Source organism: Typopeltis vanoorti, chromosome 21 (genome assembly GCF_054136105.1).
Source record: "Typopeltis vanoorti isolate ZY-2024b chromosome 21, IOZ_Tvanoo_1.0, whole genome shotgun sequence".
NCBI classification, from domain to species: domain Eukaryota; kingdom Metazoa; phylum Arthropoda; class Arachnida; order Uropygi; family Thelyphonidae; genus Typopeltis; species Typopeltis vanoorti.
Window position 1 is genome coordinate 64,063,161 of NC_143569.1, and position 22,339 is coordinate 64,085,499.

Sequence of the window (22,339 nt, forward strand, 5' to 3'; positions counted from 1 at the left end):
TATCACCATTCATGAATGAAAAAAAAATTGCCTGATATTTAATGATCACTTCCGAAACGATTGAGAAATACGTATATCTAGATATTTCTCATTGCCCTGTTTAATTGGATGTCTAAAGTGGCTTGAAAAAGTTCCATATTTGGTCTCTAGAGCAGAGTTTCCGGACTATGTAAAAATAAATACAAAAATATAAAACATATATAAAAGTAATGAAAATAGAAAAAATAATTCTGAGCTCACAGTACTAATGTACGAGAGGTAAACCTTTCGTGGGCGGGAGCCACATAAAAAAAAGAAAGAAGATGAAAACTTATAGCGAAGGTAACGATGTTCAGTTGCATATTACTGAAGAAAACTGGATTTCGTAGCCTCACGTTGTTTCATGTGTACAAAATTATTATGAAATGCTTCACAACTTCATTGGGAACAGATGAGAAAATTTACAACTGAAAGTTATATTTTTCTGATAACAAGTCCATCAATAAAATTTAAAAAAATCGTACAAAGTTAGCGAATAGAAAATTGCATTAAGTGTTGTAATAAAGGAGAAATATTTAGACAGATTTGAATTTTAAAGGATGATTCCAGAAGTCTCCATTAAAATTAGTTTTTACATTAACCTATGATTTCTTCAATACTGCTAAAGAGATGACCACATCGCTATAATGTTGCCTATCATAAAAATACTCATAATAATATCTCTCAGAATTTCATGAGAAATATTATTATGAGTATTTTTCAGTACCGATTACATGCTTTCTAAACATCTCTCATGAGGTCTGTTTATTTGTATTACTACTTTACAATGAATCCATCATTTTATTTTCTCTGTCATAATTCTATGTTCTTATTATTTGGGATTACGACTGAAGTGACTAAGACTCTGAAGCCAGTGTATAAATTGAGTGTATCCTTCTGACTGGTTTCCATGGAATTTATGGAGGAAAAATACTGCCACCACCGTCTGAGACAGAATAATTCTACATGTTATAGACTGGTCTTCGAAACCAGGTCTGTTAGGGTGATCGCTATTTTGTAACAGATATAGTATACCTGATAAGCATACATGGCATTCACTGTTCGCTCCTCTGTGATTTTAACCTGGTTTTAATAACTAAGATAGAATTATCTATCCGGATTATAAAACCTGGTCGTTTAGTTTAACACGACTTTTTGTGAAGCATAATTATACTTGCATATTTCAAGTTAATATAAAGATCCAGCACTAGATATATTATAAAGCTACTCTCTGCAGAGTGGGATACATTTCTTCTCTACTGTTTTGTTGCTATTCGACTAGGAACATTACAAAGTACTAAACAAATAATGTTTTTGAAACCAAAATGATGTTCTTCACCCTTTCTTCCTGCGTTTGGTTGTAGTTGTATCGAAACTCTCTCTCTCTCTCTCTCTCTCTCTCGCGCGCGCGCGTGTGTGTGTCCGCATCGTAGAATAGCGGCTTTGACTGTCGAGAAAAAGGAAGAGAAGGGAAGGGGAAGAACTAATAAAAACTGTTATGATAAAATCTCTCATTACTCCCGTGGTGGGATGAACTATACTTCGTGGTCTTTATCAACTGAACTGTTATTTTAGTAGGTATTTAAACATTCGCCATTTCAACTGCTTTTAGAGTGATAGTATAGTATTCCTTACTATTTATTGATTATTTTTATGATGGAGTTGCAGCACTTTCTGTTGTTCAATAATTATTCACTGCTGATGTTACTATCCTCTTTCGATCCAAAGGATCATTAATTATGCCAAAAATTAAAAAAAAAAGCGTTTTTCCTAACCCTAGTAATGACTGACTTCAGTTTGTAGTTTCATTAAAAGCGTGGAAAAGTGTAAAAACCTAGGGATGAGTGTGGTGCTATTGTCTTAATTAGCAGTGATAATTATGCTATGTTATGTGTGCTATATGACAAAAATTCCTTTAAAGAAACTTAACATGTAAAGAAATTATTGTGGACAATCATAGAAAGGCGGTTTCGTAATAATGACAGCATTCGTTATCATAGCTAAACATAGAGCCGTTTTTAGTATCCATAGCTCAGTTGGTGTTGCAAAGACCTAGGTTCGAATCCCGTCTATCACAACAGGAACCTTTATCAGGTGTTTTCCATCAAATGATGAGTTAGCCTGTCTCATAAGTGTGTGTGTGTGTGTGTGCAGAGGAGTTCATGAACGCCCATATCTACAGACATAGTGAATTAACTGCGAGATGGAAGAGATCAGAGCCTTACCATCTTATCTTTCTACTGCACATCATGGATTTCAGGTAGAGAGCCATAACAGTCAAGCCTCCTGGATGGAGGTGACACTTGACAGGACTTTAGAACTTTACATATCGTTTTGTTTTGCGTAATTTTGACACAAAAATGGTCCGAGCAACACTAAAATTAAAACAAGTCCAAACATCTTAATACTCTTCTAAATTATGTCACATTTCATCAAATTCTATTCATCCAGTGAGAAATTATTGATATCAGGTCAAATTATTTTACCAACAAAAATGATTCAACATGCCACATTTTTGCTAGGATTTCTAGTACCAATTTCAATGAACTTTATTGAAACTATAGTCCGGTATAAAACACTGGCGTATGCATGAGCAAAACATTTACATTTATACTGGTGCTTATGTATTTTGAGAAAAGCAACTTAACGTATTTGCATGAAGGAGCAAAGAGACCTGTACCTCACCAAATTTTTGAACATGAAAATGTTATTCTTTGAATCCAACAGTTAGAAAGAAATGTGTAGGAATTCATCAGCACTGGCATCCATTATGCCTCATATTTCTGTCAGATCTACATAAACTAGAGGAAACAGCTGCACAACGTTCCTTTGCAGTCGAATTGAATACTCACCGAACCTGCTACTCCAAGTTATCTTTCATTCCACCCATCTGAATTCTGTGGAACAGCTTCCCCCCCCCCCCCTCTCAAAGAATTTCCAAAGAATTAAAGCCTCCAGCAGTTAAGAAGAATATTAACAGATTAATCTGCTCCTGTCCCAACACAGGGTCTATTTGATATAGGTCCTGCTGCCTCTCGTGTGTGGGAGTTATAAATATAAACCATAAATAACGATAAAAATATGTTACGTTAATTTTTAAAATTAAGATTGACTAAATTGAAATATTTAAAATAAATATACTTTGTTACATTACCAGGAATAATAATAATAATAATAATAATAATAATAATAATAATAATAATAATAATAATAATAATAATATATTAATGGTGCTTTTAAAGCCGCTTCAAGCCTCCATTAAGCAGGGTAATGAAATTCATCTATCACCTAACATGTTCACAAACATCTATTCTAGAGTAGGATTCTAACCCACAACGTATTGGTTGGAAAGCGAAGACGCCCTCTGTTCAGCCAACTACCCAGGAGAAGCGTTTCCAGAGAAATTTATATTCATCCAGAGTTCTTTTAGAAATTCGATTTATTTTAATGATTTTACCCAAGCTTTTACCAGAAGACACACCAACTGAGAATCAGTGGTTTATATCAATCTGAAACGACTATTTTAGTCGATGAAGCTTTAAAATATATTCATGGAATATATTTCAAGTGAATCAAGCTTATCAGACCATAAACCGTGCCTTCGACTTCGAGAAACTTCAGTTTTCTGGCGCTGACTCCCCACCTCCTAGCTTCCATTAAAAATATGGAGTTCATTCATTTTCAACTAAATATTTAGTAATTCTTTCCGCATTACAGTAATGTTCATAAGAAAATTTAGGTGACATGAATGACTTCACCTGAGAAAAATCTTTAATCTCGGACTGTACACAAAGAAATATTCCCAAGTCGTACACGCATACATATGAGAAAGAAAAGTGATTTCTAGCGGAATCTAATAACATACTTGGAATAGAGAGCGAACTCGCGTGACTGCTTTAGCAAAGATCTATTTCGAAAGTTGGTGCGAACTGAGCTATCAGATAACCCTTACAAACAAAACTCATAAACTAGTTTTGGAAGCCGACCTCAATTATATTAAAAAGGTGGTATGTCTGTAAAATGAACCGCCTCAAAACAAACTCCTGTCCCTTTGACCACATTTATTTCCCTACTAACATTGTTCTTTTTTGCTATTCACTGCAATCGGTGAATGCACCGGTCGCAAAAATAAACTCCCCAATTTATGGGGAGCAGTAGCCATAATTAGCATTAATATTTTAAAAATATGCCTATAAAATAGATAAATAAAGCACGTGTTTATTGAGAACCAAAATACTGTGAAAACGTTAATCCTAAACTAGAGTGAATTACTTTTGGAATTACTTTAGACTTATTACTGCATAAGCTTACATTAATATATACTTTATATTTGCCATCCTATAAATGTTGTTATCAATAATAATTCCTCATTCTTCTGCACAAAGTGTTTATTTACTAAAACAAGTTTTTGTTGGCTTTCGAAAATTTTCTGTGTAGGCAATCTGTGCAGTATAAGAAATAATTTATTACATTTAGTATTTGGTGAATTTTTCCTAATGATGCGTCTCTATGACAACTGGTACAGAAGATTTTTTTTTTTGTTTTTGAAAGATCTGACTTTGAATCCTAAATAGAATGTGAGGAATATTTACAATTGGCTTCAAGCTGAAAGTGAATTAGCTAGTTGCATAAGGTGCGAAGGATATTTTCTTAGAAACGAGAATTATTCCTCCGGTTTTTTTCTCTGCAAAAACAAGCAAATCGGACAGAGCTCACACACATTGACAGACAGACAGACAAAAGACTATGATTAGCCATCTCATCATTATCATTACCAAAATTAGGTTTGTAAGAAAGAAATTTACTTGGTCATAACAAGCCGCTGGCCTAAGAGGTAAATCAGGAATATTGGATGATAAGAATTGCTGCAGAATTTCGTGATAAGCATGAACATAATCTGAAACTGAATTATCGTTCAGTTTTTTTATCGACCGTTTCACAGCCAATTTAATCTTTTGAAACATTTGAGGAACCACAACTCCAACAACCACCACCATCACAACAATAAATGAGTAAATGAATAAACTGTGGCTTTCACTAATCGGTCAATTGGAGCTCTTCACCGACTCACCCACTCTTGTAAACAATTCTAACCACCAAAACAGCATGGATTGCAGACGACACCAGGTGGTAATTCTGGTAATGAAAAATAAACTATAGGTGTTAGATACCGGTATGTCAACAGTGTTAACCATCGTATTAACATTTTATACCACAGTATAATACAATAATACGTGTAAGACTGATAATAAATATTATCTGTCAGTCACCTCATATGAACCTACATTATTCCTAAATTATGTTCACTTTGTTTCTTGCAAAAGCAAGAAATGGCATGCTGTTACTGGCAAACCAGTATATTTATCTGATTTTAGGTAGCTTTCAAAGTATCAGTAATTATGGTTAAGCAAAGTTTCCGGATTACTAATGAATACTTCTAAGAAATAAAGTATGAAAAATTGAGAATTTCGCACCTATGAGGGTTCCGTTATATTACAATTACATTTAAATTTGATTTTTGAGTAAATAGCTTTTATGATGTTTTATGGAAATTCTTTATATCCAAATATAACCGTCAGTCCTGAAGATTGCATAGCAAGATTCGTCTCTCTTCTGGATGCTCTTCCCATTTCATGATTCTGCAATTCACACTATATGATTTTTATACAAGGCGACCCATAAGTCACGAAGTAGTTTAAAATATGAATAACTTTTCTGGTTATTAATTTTTTCATATTATGTTTTTCAGGTATTCCAAGAAACATTTGAGAAATGAATCATGGAAAAGTTCATAACCCAATAACGAACTAAAATCGTGTAACTTTATTTTGAAAATCAGCATTCAATTATTCTAACACAAAGAGGGAAATAATTTCGCGATCAATTTATTGGCCATCATGTTCTCCAGATCTGAAGGCTTCCGACTTCTTCCTATAGGATTGCTTGGAGGAAAACGTGTATGCCAACAAACTCCAGACAGTCTAACAACTAAAGGAGAACATTTGTGAAGAAATTAGGGCACTGCAGCCCAGAAACATTAACAGCTTCCATGGAACATGCCGTAGAAAGGATCCGTCTTTGTGAAGTCTAAAATGAAAGGCATTTAAGTGATGTAGTTTTTCATAACTAATAAAAAAAATCTCCAAGTTCTGTATTTCGTTATAACAAAAATAATAAAACTAATTAATAAATAAAAAAGTTATTAAATGTTTAAATCCCTTCATGATTTATGGGCCAGCCTGCATGATGATGTTTTCCCTTTACAGAAACGACATTATTGCGTGTTTAAAGGTTTTAAGTCATATCAAAACACACACACACACACACACACACACACACACACACACACACACACACACACACACACACACACACACACACACACACACACAGGCCATATGACTAAAACTTATTATGCTTAGAATCTATTATATATAACAAATGGAATTAAAAGTATGTATTGACTGTTTCAATTTAAAAATGTTCAAAATCGCCAGTGAGCTATACGCGCAAACTGAAAGAGTTAATCGAAAACTGTATCTTCTAACGAGGAGATCAATAATTTTTAATTAATTTCTTTTAGTTCAAATATTTCAGTTTATTTCGTTTAAAGATGCTTGCATTCAGTGAAAGTTATCTACTCCACCATTCTCTATTCACCTTCCCACCTTCCTCACGAAACAGTCTGGCGAACATGTACAGTTAAACATTATCCTTGCATCGCAACAGCTGTCCTGGTGTAATCCTGAAAGTCACTCGCATAGATATACCTGTCGAAAATATTAATGTGTTCGGGCCATTTTAATCATGTTTGAATGTCATAGCACCTTAAAATAGTCAGTTTCCACTTTAGTGATAATATTGGTAATGATTAATTTTGTTGAAAATTAACTCGTACCGCAAATTGATAAATAGAATTTCACTTTTTTTATTTCTAACTTTTTTTTATTTCAATGTATTTTAAACTTATCTTAATGTTATCAAACCCCACTTTACTTTAGGATTAGATTAGATTATGTTAATCAAGGCACAAGAAAAGAAAAAAAAATTGAGCTCAAAAACTGAATGTTTACCTGAATTGTTCATTTGTAAGGAAGTAGTGAATTTTGTGTTACGGTGAATTTTATTTGTGGGTAGATGGCGCCACATGCTAAGCTGATTTTTGAAGTGCTGTGGTGTTCGTTTCCATTGCTATTCTCATATATTGCATTTCAATTTATTGATGACTAATCGTAAGTAATCAAAAACGATTTTTTTGCAAATCACAATACCAGCCAATAAAACATGATTGATAAAATTAAAGTGATTTACCTTGGTAAGTGGAGTGCTTAACAATATTTTCTAAACAAAATATATGCCTTGCTCATGACCAAATTTACTGACCAGGAATATTGCGTGGCAACTTACAGCAATATAATGTCAGTCCATAATAAACCAACTCCATTGCCATCTTATAATCTTTCACACAGAGACCCATGCTGATATAGTCTATCTACGCTTATACTGGGAAAATGCTTTAGATAAGCATTAAGCATGTAGCGAATGTAAAGCCACGTGAACAGATAAGTTTTAGAAACTGTTCGAAATGATAAACAGAACAATTCATATGATCATGATCGAACATGATCATATCGTGAATTGCTTGATCAGCCGTTGTATAGTAAACAGAACACAATATGTTCCAGTTCATAAAAATTTAGCTTACTAATATTTTAAAGAGAGCTGACTTCTCATCTTTCAAGTTCAAAAATAATAGTAATAATAATTTGATGAAAATATTTCTCATTATTCATATATTTAAATGTTTAAACATCGTTTTCAACATTCAGATACAATCTCTAATTATTAATATCACACCATGCAATTTGTGATCAGTATTACTAATTTAGGCATGTCTACAATGAGATATCAAAAATGTACATGTGACAAGAACGGAGTGTGTGTGGGGGGGGGGGGGGTGTTTTATGTCGTAAACAGTTTAGGAAACGGTGACCCAAAATCCCTTACGAGTACGTCATGGTTTCATTGATCTCAACAATCGATGCAGGATCGTTGAGATCAACGAATTAAAAAAATATCGATCTAAGTATTACACGATCTCCCTTACTGTATCGTTTTTTTTGTGCTGAGATCCCTCCAAACGTTGTTTTTATTCAATTTTCTTCCTTGACCTCCTCCTCCTTCCTTCCGACTTCTTAATCTCTTGTTTACATCTCTGCAGTGAAAGATCTGCGAATTCTACAGAAAACTCCTAATTCCATTTGTTTAGACAGCTCACGTATCTGCGAACGTTTGTTGCATTTAGGATTAATAAATGGATTGAGGTCAACACGCAGAAAAGGACATTTTCCGTCGGGATTCTGGTCATGCTCTTTCTTATTGAGGTAGAAGTTGTAGCTTCTGACGTGTTTCTGTGTTTTAAACTAGTTTTTCGAGAGAAGAAAACTCATCTTCAAGATTTCCTCCTCCTTCTTCGGAACCAAAATGAGTTAGCCGCTGATATCGTTCGGCTATATCATGGGTTTTTACATTCTCCTGGAAAACGAAATCCGGTTTTATCTCAAGAAAAACAGACAAACCGGCCAGCGAATATCTGCAACTGACAAGCATCACAGACGGAGATCATGGCTTTTTAGTTGCTTTTTAATACTAAACAATCCAAATCACAGTTTTCCGATATCGGCTGATAGAGAAAGTGTTTCTGTTCTTCCTTTGGAAGAGTTGATTACATGTATGAAAGCTGGTCAGCCAGCAGTAGTTTCTAGATTCAGAAGACGGGTACTCGTAAAAATAAAATTTGTTAGGAAATTACAAATTACAATTTCTTTATATTCAAGCTATTTTAAACCTGGTTTTACGCCATTTCCCAAGTAAGCAAACAGACAAATAAGTCAAGTTTGCACCTGCAAGTGTTGCAAGTTTAGCTGACCCTGCACGTAGTGCAAGACCAAGGCAACTCATGGTAAAAGTAGAATAAGCTCTAATCACTAATCTTAATATTTACCCTTAATGCAAAGCACATCTCCTGGAGGAGATGTATGATGCTTTGTATTAAAGGCAAGGGGCCATTACCCAGACCGGTTTCGACCTTTATTGATGTCTCATCAGTGGGAGCCATGCCTAGAAATACCACGATTTTAGTAATACAGAGCTTATAAGTATTTTACCAGAACAAGTTACCATAAGGTGTTTTAAACTTATTAAATAAAAATCTCAGGAGGAAATATAAATGTAGAAAGTTTAAATAAAGTTTAAACTTTTTAAATTATTTTTTTTTAAAGTTTAATAAGGTTAAAACACCTTATGGTAACTTGTTCTGGTAAAATACTTATAAGCTCTGTATTACTAAAATCGTGGTATTTCTAGCCTGGCTCCCACTGATGAGACCTCAATAAAGGTCGAAACCGGTCTGGGTAGTGACCCCTTGCCTTTAATACAAAACACCATACATCTCCTCCAGGAGATGTGCTTTGCATTAAGGATAAATATTAAGATTAGTGATCAGAGCTTATTCTACTTTTACCATGAGTTGCCTTGGTCTTGCACTACGTGCAGGGTCAGCTAGATTTGCAATACTTGCAGGCGCAAACTTGACTTATTTGTCTGTTTGCTTACTTGGGAAATGGAGTAAAACCAGATTTAAAACAGCTTGGTATCTTTAACATTTATTATACCCAAGGTAAAATACTTTCTACACACACACACACACACACACATATATATATATATATATATATATATATATATATATATATATATATATATATATATATATATATATATATATATATATATATATATATATATATATATATATATATATATATATATATATATATATATATATATTTGATTTTTTTATGACTCAAATCTCTTGGCTCTATTGGAGAACAGCTTCCACAGGCAGGTAATGTTCCCTATCTTCATTCTTCCCTTTCGGTATGCGCTGTACTTTTATCGATGGATAGTTTTGTTGTGTCACATGCCAGAGAGTTTAGACGAGTTCCAATCTCATCTACGATTGGAGAAATTTCTAGACTTTCTTTAATGTATGGATAAATTAACCCTTCTGGATCTTTTCTCCCAGAAAGTCAGGTTTTACTCCAGGAAAAGAGATAAACCAGCCAAGAGAATACATGTAATTGACAGATGGATGCTGAAGTATCATAGCCATAAACTGCCTCAGCGATAATTCTCAACAATCCCACTAAACTGGCACTTTTACACGCACTCCAAGATTTCTTTTTGAGCACGGATATTGCTTTTTTTTCTTTGTTTTTCCCTGCAAATTTCTTTTAGTAGCTCACTAAGACGTAATTATTGGTACTACATATAATTCATATCGACTGAAACTTTTAAAGGGTGCACAGGTTAAGTTTCTTCTCATTAAGTGCATATGTTTATTAAATAAAGACATATGTCTTATCAAAGGGAAAACCCAACATAAAGCCCAACCAGTAATCTCAAATGTCAAATCAGCTATGTCATAGGAAAGTTATTTCAGAAGACATAAAGTTTTCCGCAAATAACTGATCTAATATTAGTTACAATTTATCCAAAAAAAGGATGCAATATCATAAAATGTATTTAAATTCCTGAATGTAATTTTGATCAGTAAGATAACTTTCAGTTAGCGGTTGTATGCACAGTAGAAGTAACTGGTTTAGCATTCAAATCATGTGATTTCTGTAAATCATTTCTTCAAGGCTCTCAGTATTAGTTTTTTTCTCTTTTTTTTCTTTTTTTTTAACCTTGTTAGTAATGGTCATGTAAATCGAAATATTTCGCTTAGTGAAGGTTTATTTTCTCAAAGAATTCTAGGAAAAAAGCCATTGGCATCGCTACAGCAATGGATACGTTTTATAAAAGCAAACACATAGCATGCGTTATGTGAACATGTACATGAAAACCCTTTAGCGTGTACATTGATGTGCTTATATGCAATTAGATGTTAAAGAAATAAAACAGCAGGAGGCTGTTCAGAATATGTCATCGCCTGTAGTTTAATTTGATCTCGACGGCATAATTTACTTATATATTCAAAGGATACATAGTAAATGTAACGCAATTAATTACTAATTTTCTTGCAGTTAGCAAATTTCCAGTAGAAAACAACTAAATAATAAAAGCACATCATTGATTGATATCATTCAACGATACTTGATTATTGGGGCAAGCAGAACCTATTGTTTGCCAGGAAAATATAACTCCCCATCCGTCTTAATCGATGACACACAAAATGAAATTATTTTTATTATTTTAAACAATGAAGATTTCAAAATATCTATCGATGACTGTTTCCCCCCCCCTAAGTTTCATTAATGATTATAAATTATTATCGAAATATGTTGTAATAAATTCTCTATATCACTTTTAGAGATTTTGGACAATTAAAACTTTGGATTGCAGGAGTCAAGCAGCAGAAACTGCTTGAAACAGCAGAAACTCCCCTCCCTTCCCCAACTTATAATTCGACAAAGAATACAATGTATGAGGTAATCACATGTGGACGTGGGCTAAACGGGAACAGTTTAAGTTTGGGAATGAGGGCAAGGGAGAATAATCAGAACACTAAGAGAGTCAAGAGAGAGAGAGAGAGAGAGAGATTCCAGTGTATTGATTAGATAAGAAAAATTTCCTAGAACTGGAGGACATTAAATAATCTCAGTGTTCTTAAGCGAAAACATAACGGTTGCATTTATTTATTTTTTAATGTGAACCCACCCATGAATGGCTGTAGAACATTTAGTACGTTAGGTGATCAAAGGGTTAGGTAATCATAGAATCCTGCTCTGTATTAAAATTGTAATAAGCAGGACGTTAAAAATCATCTCTCACCTAAAATAATATAATCAATTCATTATCACACATTTTTAGGTTGTGTTAGTTTTGTGTATATCAAAGAGGTGTAAAAGCAATGTGCTACCTTTTTTGTGCGGGTATGGATATATTGTATTATGAATATGTGAAGCAGTGTATATATATATTCCTCACTACACCTGAAAAATAAAGAAATTGTAGTTAAATAGCTCGATGTTAAGACAATCTGTGCCTTTCATGTCTTCTATCAGCCGAAATCTCAGGAGGCCGTTGTGGAAGTTTATAAAAAGGACAAAAAAAAAGTTTAATCCTACAATTTGTGTGATATCAGTTAACGTCGTATGGATGGAAAAGGGTTCTTAAAGGATTCATTCCTGGACCTTTAAGGGATATGCGTTCTACTTTAATGCCAAAGAGACCATAGAGAATGAAGACTAATGCGTCAAAAATATCTGTATTAATGCAAATACGATTTCGTTTAATGCTAAAAAAAAATAATTATAGCTCTCAGTTCTTAATACTCTAATGAAAGAGAGACCAAATAATATTATCAAATTATTACTAGAGAAGCAGAAAGTACCTGCTTCAAGAACGATAATATTATGGTCAGCAAAATAGTACGCCATTCATGTTACTTATAATTATTCCATTAGCCTCCATTCCTATTATACTGCGCCAGTGTTACTGCTTTTCAAGTCTGTCTCAAACGATAAAATCCAACTAATAAAACTGGTATTTGATAACAGAATCGGCCTCCAAAGATAAGTAAGAATAATTAGCTCGCTGCATTCATTCTAGTGATTGGATAGAAATCAAGTACGATAAAACTTGAATCTTTATCACTCTCTGGCTTACAGCTAATCTACTAACAATGCACGATGTTGTTTTTAAAAACCAGCTGGCTTGGTACATGAATATGAAGTACCCAATGAAGGATGCAAGACTTTTTTTTATTGATATGCTATGTATCGTTTCTGGCTAAGAAATCATGTTATGACCTTCTGGTTTAGAAACTGCTGACCAGAAGGAGAATTGTTGGAGACAAGGTTATTATCCCTAACATGACGGCCGTTATTCATAGGCTCAATAAAGGAATCCACTATACACCCATTGGCAGAAAGAGTGGACCTCATTTTTTTTAACGATAACCCTACTCGCGACAAGTTGGAAACTTATACAACACGTTAGTATGGTGATGGGTCCAAGGGTTAGCTAATCCGTAAACCCTACTCTAAAGACCAAATTATTACAAGTGACACACTTCAAGATCTAAGCATGGATTGGATCTCTTTGTGTTATTATAAGGACACGACGATCGTTATCGCTGATGTAAATTTTGCAATATATTCGAGTTTTAAATTTAAAATACGCATTTTTCTTCTTTTTCCTCTTATTATTTCTTTTTTGAATACCTGATAATCGTAATATCTCGAACCGTTTCCCTAAACCACGACCTAGTTATTCTCTCTCTACGTAGCCACGTGTTACAGGCACCGTCTCATGCTGTACAAACAAGACTGTTCACCATCTCTCTGCCAGATTGTGTTGCAATCAAAATTGGGTTAGTAGCAAAATCTTTTTACCTTGACAGAATTACTCCGTTTAGCTCGATAGTCGGGTATCAAACTGTGTTTCGGTTACAAAACTCTCTGAACCTGATTCTCTAATGCAATCGCCTGCGAACACGAAGAAATAATGCTGTCATCAAACTGGGTGGTGTACTAACAGCATTCAAGTTACTTGTTCAGGGCTTAGTAAATATCTGCTGCAATCGCTGAAGAATATCATTCCTTTCTCTTCACTTGCGTAAAAGACCTCCCGTAAAGAACGGAGATTGTAATTATTAGGAACGATAAATTTGCAATGGGGGGGGGGGGCTACAAAGGAAAGCCTTAAGGGTTTTTTTTTTTTTTTTTTTTTACGGAAGGACGAAAGTCTTTCGTCAAGACCCCCAGTTGGTCTTTATAAAAGGGCTCGCTGCTAACATCCACTGAAAATGTTTATAGAAGTGCCTTTCTGTTCAGAGGTCGGTTAAGTCGTTTGTGTGAGACCTTGTGCCATGTTTAGTACTAGAAAATATTTACATTGCATCTTGTATTATATTTCCCAACGAAGGGAAATTATCTTATTCTTGAAGGCTCGGAGGACATAGAAGATATTAATGACTATTCTGTGCGACGCATTGATTAGTAACAGTGGGTGAAAATAATATTAGTAGCACAGTAGAGCAATTAATACAATTAATCGTCTGATTTCTGATTGGAGTTAGATTTATTTGTGGATTTATATACTGTGTGTATGCGGAGAGAGAGAGAGAGAGAGAGAAAGAGAGAGAGAGAGAGAGAGAGAGAGAGAGAGAGAGAGAGAGAGAGAGAGAGAGAGAGAGAGATTTGTATCTTCTTAAAAAAAAGAAAGGTAAGCAGTCGTATTTGTTTTCTTTTCGAAATTGCGAAAGTGGATATCCTTTGCAAGAATATCCACTTTCGCAACAGTCAGAGTTAGAAAATGGATGTCGATTCGTTTCTTTATTGCGAACAGTGCAGAAGTAACTGAGCCGTCAAATGTTAGTTCTTGTCTGTTTTCGTAACTCTGCTTGATACTAGCTATCTACTCAAATTCACTTCAGTTAACGACCTAAAAATTCCTCTTTAGCAGGATTTGTGATAATACATAACTGAATCCGTGCGTAGAACAGGAAGACGCGTGAATGTTATTTCTTCCCAAAAATTAGGCGATAACAAGTAAGTGCTGTAACAAGTAAAGATTTTCACGAATTATATTACTTTGCAAAGGTATATTTCCTGCAATTCTTCATCCTTTTACCCATTTGTTAACATGAATGTATATACTCTTCTCCGTGGTTCCACTTAGTTTATCAAAATTCACGCGTATAGAGTTAATCCAATAATCAGGATAAATGATGTAAAAGATCTGTTGCAAAGCACATTTGCTACTGTTAACAGTCAAGTTCAGGTAGATAGTTCGGGTAGAGTTTTTGCACGGCGCTCATATGGCTATGCGCGAGCACACGCGCACACACACACACAAACTGTGGTGGTCGATATGAAATATTGCAGAAGCAACAGCTTTTGCAATATTTGTTTTAATGTTTTAAAACATTAAATCTCTAATGTTTTATTGATATAATTCGATTAAAATTTTCCATAATATTTAAAATTTTAATTTTTATTATAATTTAAAAATTGTATATAGGTTTAATTTTTGTTATTTGTTGAAAATTAGAAATATGTGTTCCCTGTGATTTCGAAGATAGGTGAAAACTGTGCTTATTCTGCCTTCATAAAATTTTCGAATTCAATACTTGACATTTATGATCTACTTGAAAATTGGATTACAGCATACTCAGTAGTATGAATGGGATTCAGAAGTATATCAAATATTTAAATAGATCATATATAAATTTATAATGTATACATGATCTATTTAAATATAAGAATAAATGATAAAGAATCATACAGAAATGTTATGGATGACTAAACCAGGTTCTGATAAACATGGTATATATTCTGAGTGATTTCATATTATATATTAAATTCTTGAAAAATGAAAAATAATCTTAACCATAACGAGTTATCTGAAAGTATTTTTGTTCAATAGCTGCAATTTTACGAGAGCATTTTTAATCCATATGCAAGCACATCCCAGATTGAATTGATCATTAATATATAGCTTAGTCAATACTATAACAACAGACTGTTACAGCAGAATATTCTTTTTTTTGGGGGGGGAGGCAGGAAAGAAAGAGAGGGAGAGAGGGAGAGTAGGTTTAACAGAAATGGCTGAACCTTATAATAGCACTTCTCCGCATGTATCACGTATAGGGAAATTGTGTTAATCTCCTTGACATCCAGCTTCTAGCGTAGTCACTAGGTCAGATAGTGACCTCTTATCCTCCTATTTACCTACTTGGGAGAAAGGGACACCCGGTCAGACATGCGCTCAACATTTCGACTTTCTCTACTCTAGATCGGTCAGAAAAGCACTTTAGGAACAGGCTCTCAGAAGTAGCTATCTTTGTGAAATATAAGGCTTGATAACAGTAATTTATAGAATAATTATTACATCATGGATACTTCATGAAACATCCTTATCCTCATTCTTGTTGCACAATACGTTTTTGATTTTAGTTTTATTTTTTTCACTATAGTTTAGTCGTGCAGTAGTCATGCAATTTTAGGGCCTTTGGCAGCTCTCATGGTAATTTACAAATTAAGGAGTTCATTATGTTCGAAGTCCATCTCTCTCCGTCTCTCTTTGTGATACTGTTACACAAATTAGTGTTCTCTTTAGATATTTAATTGACCATACAGTACTTCTTCTAATCACGTGTCACCGTTTCTTTTCTTTTTTTTTTTTTTTCTGATATTCGGACAAGTAATTTCAATGTATTTTTATTTAGTCTTTACAAACGGCATTCTTATATATTTCCTATCTCATCTCAATTTTCATAGCACTTTCAGTCATTTTGCCTTAATCTCCACAGATCATTCCACAATTCTAGATAAAACTACTCCTATCACGTCCCCTCTACTCCCTAGTAAAACAAGGAACTGCTATTCTAAAAATGGATTTCTAAGGAAAATCGAAGGGACAGATGTTCGATGTTATCTTCATAAGTCAATTAATGTACAAGAACTGTATTGGAAATTTCTCCCTTAATATACTAATAATTATTGGGAAGAAATTAAATATAATGAAACAATTAAATTGATGTTATTTTTGATGGTACTTTATTAGCAATACTACTCAGTGATGACTTAAGATTACAGACTTTTTTTTTTACTCGCGTATTTTATTAAGATAATAAACTTTTATATATTTTACCATATTTAATAGCGTCTTCAAGAAGTCAATAAGACTAGAGAAATGTATAATGAAAATTCTGGAAATTCCTAACAACAGTGGTTTTGAAAAATAAATTACAGTTAGAGATAAACCAGGCGCAGGCGTTCAGATGATAGAGTTAAGACGCTATCATCTGAACTTATTATCCTAATAAAATACAAGGTGACATTTCGCGCAGTTAGTTCTGCGCGAAATGTCACCTTGCTTGTTTGTTACTACAGAAATATCCAAGTAAAACGTTTAAATGAATGATTTTTCCAGGTTCAAAAGTGAAATTGACGTCTATGCTTGATAACGATGCTGAAGTTTTTTTTCTTTTTTCAAGACCTGAGAGGGAGGAGACGCTGTAGATAGATATCTCCGTCAGCGCTTCTTCTCTCTGCTTGTGCAAGAATTTCTAGCCAAAAATAGCCTGTTATTTTGCATCTTCCTAACTCTGCAGAACTTCTGTAATCATATAATGACGATTAAAAAAATCGCAAAAAAATCTACTTGCTGAGTTCGAATATCAAAACTTTCGAGCATGTGTTCAAAAATCATGCGCACGCTGGACTTAATCCGTGCACTCGCAAAGAAATTACTTAGAAGGGGATAAGCATAGAATACCAGCAGATGCAGTTATCATGAAAAAATTACTACTCATAATTTTTTTACATATTATACGAAAAAAAGATATCTTAAATAATATAAATAATTCATAAGGCAGATAACTTTTATCGATAGACGACATGTGCAGTAAAGGACTGGATTTCAACTGCTGAATAACTAAGGAGCGGAATTAAATTATGATGTTTTCAAAGTTTTGTATCCTCAATACATACAGTAGGTTTCGCTAGTCATCCTCCTACACAAGGCTGTTACGACAATTATTTACAACTGGTTGTCTGCAAGTAAAGACTTCAATTTATATCCAAGGTTCAATGAAATGGTGAGCAGAATGAAGTCGATTTGCTTTAGATGGCTTCATTCTACTCGCTACACAAACAGTTGTCCTCAGATTGCCTGAAGTCATATAGCACACACATAGAGATTATTTAATTGTACATTAATGCAAATTACAATTCCTACAGAATTTAATATTTAGTTTCCTTTAAGAGGTGAAGAAGAATGATGACGCATTCTGCAAAAAAGCAAACCTTCATAAATATATAATCAAAAATGAAGGTAGTTTTTCTTAAATTTTATATTTCAGAAAAATCAACAAATTGTTATAGACCTGGGACAGACAATTTAAGGACCCTATTCTTAATAATTAAAAAGAAACAAGAATAGGGTCCTTAAATTGTCTGTCCCAGGTCTATAACAAGTTTCACTAAAACACGATTAACCATATATTTGGTTTCCCTTGAACAGTTTCGTTGTCCTGAAGTGATGTAACAATTTCTTCCATAGATGGCGCACTAAGGCAATATTTCTTTAAGAACTGCATTCTCGGATAATGATGCAATAGTCGCGGAACTGATGATAAGAAATAATTAATATTCTTCTAAAGATCAATGAAAATAAAGTCTGAAGATTTAAACAATCGAATTATTTTCACTTGAAGAGCATTAGCAAGAATGAATGTATCAGTAAAAAATAAATTAGGGATTCTGAAAGGAACTATATTTTAATTTATCTTAACATAAAGGAGCTGTGCGCATACAGGATATTCCAAATAAACGGCGCATTTTATAGGAATTACTTGCGGTAAATTGGTACTATTAATAATGTCTTGTGTTTCCCAAAAATATTCCGCTCCAGATATTATAATGAACTGGTGAAATACAGTCCGAAAGCTGCTGACGGCGTAAAACTTTTCACAAAACTTGAACAAAGCATAAAAAAAAACAGTATAAAGATCTCACATATTTCACATCCGATATGGGTGATGTTCCAGAGTGAGCTAAACCTTATCACTAACTCTAGAATAAAAGGAGAAGGGACCGTTACTGTTCAACTTTTATGTTTGCTGTCACTGGATTGCAGTGAGATATTCAGCTGTTTGCATGTTACGTGACGAAAGATTATTAGGTACAGAGCCGATGCAGTTACACTTTAGAAAGATCTAACTAAACTGGAAAGTTTAGTGAGCAAATGAATTGGGATTTCAGTTTAACGTCACTAAGTGTAATGCTGAACTTTGAGATTCGCAGATAGGAGGCTACACTCTCTATTTGTGTAACTATGCTGACGAAAGTGGATATACAAAATTTTGGGGTAACGGGGAAAGAAATTCGAAATTCAATGGACATACGTGTATAGTAAAGGCAACTCAGGAGATTGCTGCTAAGGATGATGATCAGTAGAGAGAGAGAGAGAGAGAGAGAGAGAGACGAGTGATGGTTCCATTTTATAAGGTGGTACTGATTAGACCAAATCTGTTCTAGTGTACTCAGATCTTAAAGTCCTACCAAAAGATAGATGGATGTAATAAAGAAGCTTTGGAAAAGCACCGAGGCGGTTACAAAATAAGACAAAAAAAATTTCGGGACTGTGGAATGTTAGATATAAGAATAGATTAAAGGCATATAATTTGCAGAGATTCATATGTATAAAACACAAAGTGAATATGATTGCCACATTTAAGCTGTAGAGGTACTTATTATTACTATTAATTAATTATTAATATTATAGATACTTATTGTTAATTCTAGCAGTGTGAATGAATTCAAAGTTCAGTATGATCGACAAACTACGAATTATTAATAACAGTGATAACAATGCCATTTACTATTTTTAGAATGCTAATAGTATTTATTTTATTCCATTTATTATATGTTTTTTAAACTCCTGTACAATAACTTTCTTAAATCATAATTATACTTTCAATCGATTCAAAGAATGTTAAAATAAACTTAAGACTTCTAGTCAGTTTATCACCCACGTGTAAGTTTTGTTGTAATAACAGGACTGGTCGCTAGCGATTTAGAAATGGAAACATATAGTCTGTTGTGAGAGGAAACAAGAATTAGGAAATGATGTATAATAAACAGATTAACCTCAAGTACCTTTTGTTTGAATAAGATATTTATTTCAGGTTAATTTCTTGGTTAACAAATAAAAGATCACACACATTTAATTTATAATTCATATCAATGTATAATGACAATATGAATAGATTTTTATTATATTTACTTTTGAATAATTTAACTCTTTCTCTTGTTTCGGTTTCGTAAAATGTATTAATTGTATTCCAGCTAGCATATTATCAGTGATATGAAAATATAGACAAAATTTGCAGCATGCATGTGTCATTATGCTACATGTGCGATTAATATATATGTGTGTGTGTGTGTGTGTGTGAGAGAGAGAGAGAGAGAGATATGCATGGATTAACTATACACGTGTATTCCCCAGTCATAGACGCAACAGGAAACCACAGAACAGGTGATTCAACATAGCATAATAAGACTTGTATCAATACTTTCATTATGTGTAGGCGAGTGCATGTGTCCTTTAACGTCAATCTCTTTACAGTTGCAGTTCAATTTCGAATGTTAAACAGCCAATCATACCAGTACCAATTTTTCGTGAAAATTGAACTATATTTTAATATTGAAAATGTCTAAGTTCAAGCTTTCAGAAAAAGTGCGAAGCGTATAGGCGCAGAGGAACGAATATATCAGGCCCATAAAACATTTACATTCAGTTACATACATCGATTTATCACATATGTGAATCTGCCGATCTACTTCTATGGCTGACCTCTTTGCCTACATCGCTCACCACTGAACATGTGGCATGGAAAGGTTTGGAGAAACATGCCTGTCGCGCTTGGCATTTCTAGAGCTTTTGATTGTGTTTGGCATCGAGACCTGCTAAGCACATCGTCAGCCTTTCATTTACTGTGTATCATGGTGGATGGCTTCCTCTCTTCGAGCTTTGCCACCAATGATGGTGTGGCAATCACTCTCAATCCTAACTAATCCTATGTATAGCTCTGCAAATGAGAGTACTTTCCATTCATCCTAAGTGCTTGACAAACCATGCAGTGCTCAGATACCCCAAGCTTCAAGACCATCTTTAACCAATGCCTTAAACATTGATCTCCATATCATCCTTCATTGGGGCAAGGACAATCTGCCAACCTTCAATGCTACTAATACAGTCTTTTTTTCTTTTCTTTTTCTTTTTTTTTTCGAAAAGGATCTCAGCTCGCTTACCTTCAGGATCGCTCTCCTTGAACTAGCATTTACCTCATGAGCCTAGACATTCTCTTTCGGTCAAGACCTACTGTTCACTCATTCAGCTACTACGAGTAATTCTGTATAAATCCCCATTTCGTCCATCCTTAAAAATTATTCCCATATTTGGGACAGTGTACCTAAACGCTCCCTAAAAATTCATGATTCTGTCCAGAGGAGAGCGATTCATATTAATAGATGACCCATCTCTCCCTCACTTCAACCACTATCTCAAAGATTCACTGTATCAGCTCTGTATCTTTTATATAGGTATTTCCATGGACACTACTCCATCGAAATGTCATTCTATCCATCATTTCTCTGTTTTCTGCAGGACTGTAAAAAGAAACGATATTCCTTTTCAGTCCAACTGCAAACATACCGCTGCTTCTCCATTTCCATTTTATTCTATCTATCTTGTCTAGAACAGCCGTCTTCATGAAGTGTTCTCTAACAGTTGCAACCTCCAACTTTTCAATAAAAAAGTCTAATAGACATATTTGTGTGTGGAGGACAGACAGATTTCTGCACCCACATACGGCGGTGTTGATAAGTTCTTCTACCTCTCATGTATGGAATCAATATAAAAAATACAGGTGTTGCGTAATTTCGCTTTCCATTGCAACACTATCTTCAAATAATTAATAATGATTAATTATTCCTAATAAATATTTCATTCAAATAAATCATTTAAATTCTGTGAGTAAAAGATACATGCCACTTGTGAAGCACTCTTTGGGTGGAATCGCATTTATATTTTTGTAGTACACTTATATTTATTTTTTATTTGTCCATTTTGTTATACAATTACTCATGTATGAAATAAAAGTGAATTTATTCATTTTTACTGAAATGAACATGGAGATTGGATTGATACTGAAAGGTCAATCCATTCTCATCTCCATGTTCATTATGTTTGTCAATATATTATTTATTCTCCTGCGCTTTGTTCGTTTTTCACGAGGAAAAACAAGTTTCATTCCCAATCCCTGGCAAGATGCGAGGAACTTTTATAAGGATTTTTCGAGTGAAAACAAGTTCGACACCTTCACACAGAAATACCCGAACACTCGGATTTTTTTTATATTTTTTTATTTCAGCAAAAAATATAAACTACTCGGAGAACTTACGAATTTAACAGGCAATACAAACAGCTTCCTAACTTTAGTTGCTATGGCTGTAATTCCAATCTCCCCAACTCTTAGAATTGAGGAAACAAGATTCTAACTCAAGCCTTATGAATCAACGGACATTGTTTCTATCGAGTGGGATACGGAGACAAAAAAAATTAATTTTAAATTCTTAAATTTTAAAATATTAAAAATGTGGCATTACGATTCCTGTGAATTCTATCGGAGTTCGAAGTTCACACGCCTGCATAAGATGTTTATAGTTATGTAATTTTTCTATATAAATAAACATCTTTGTTTATAAGGGCGCGAAACCCTCCGTTTTCATAGCAACGTCCG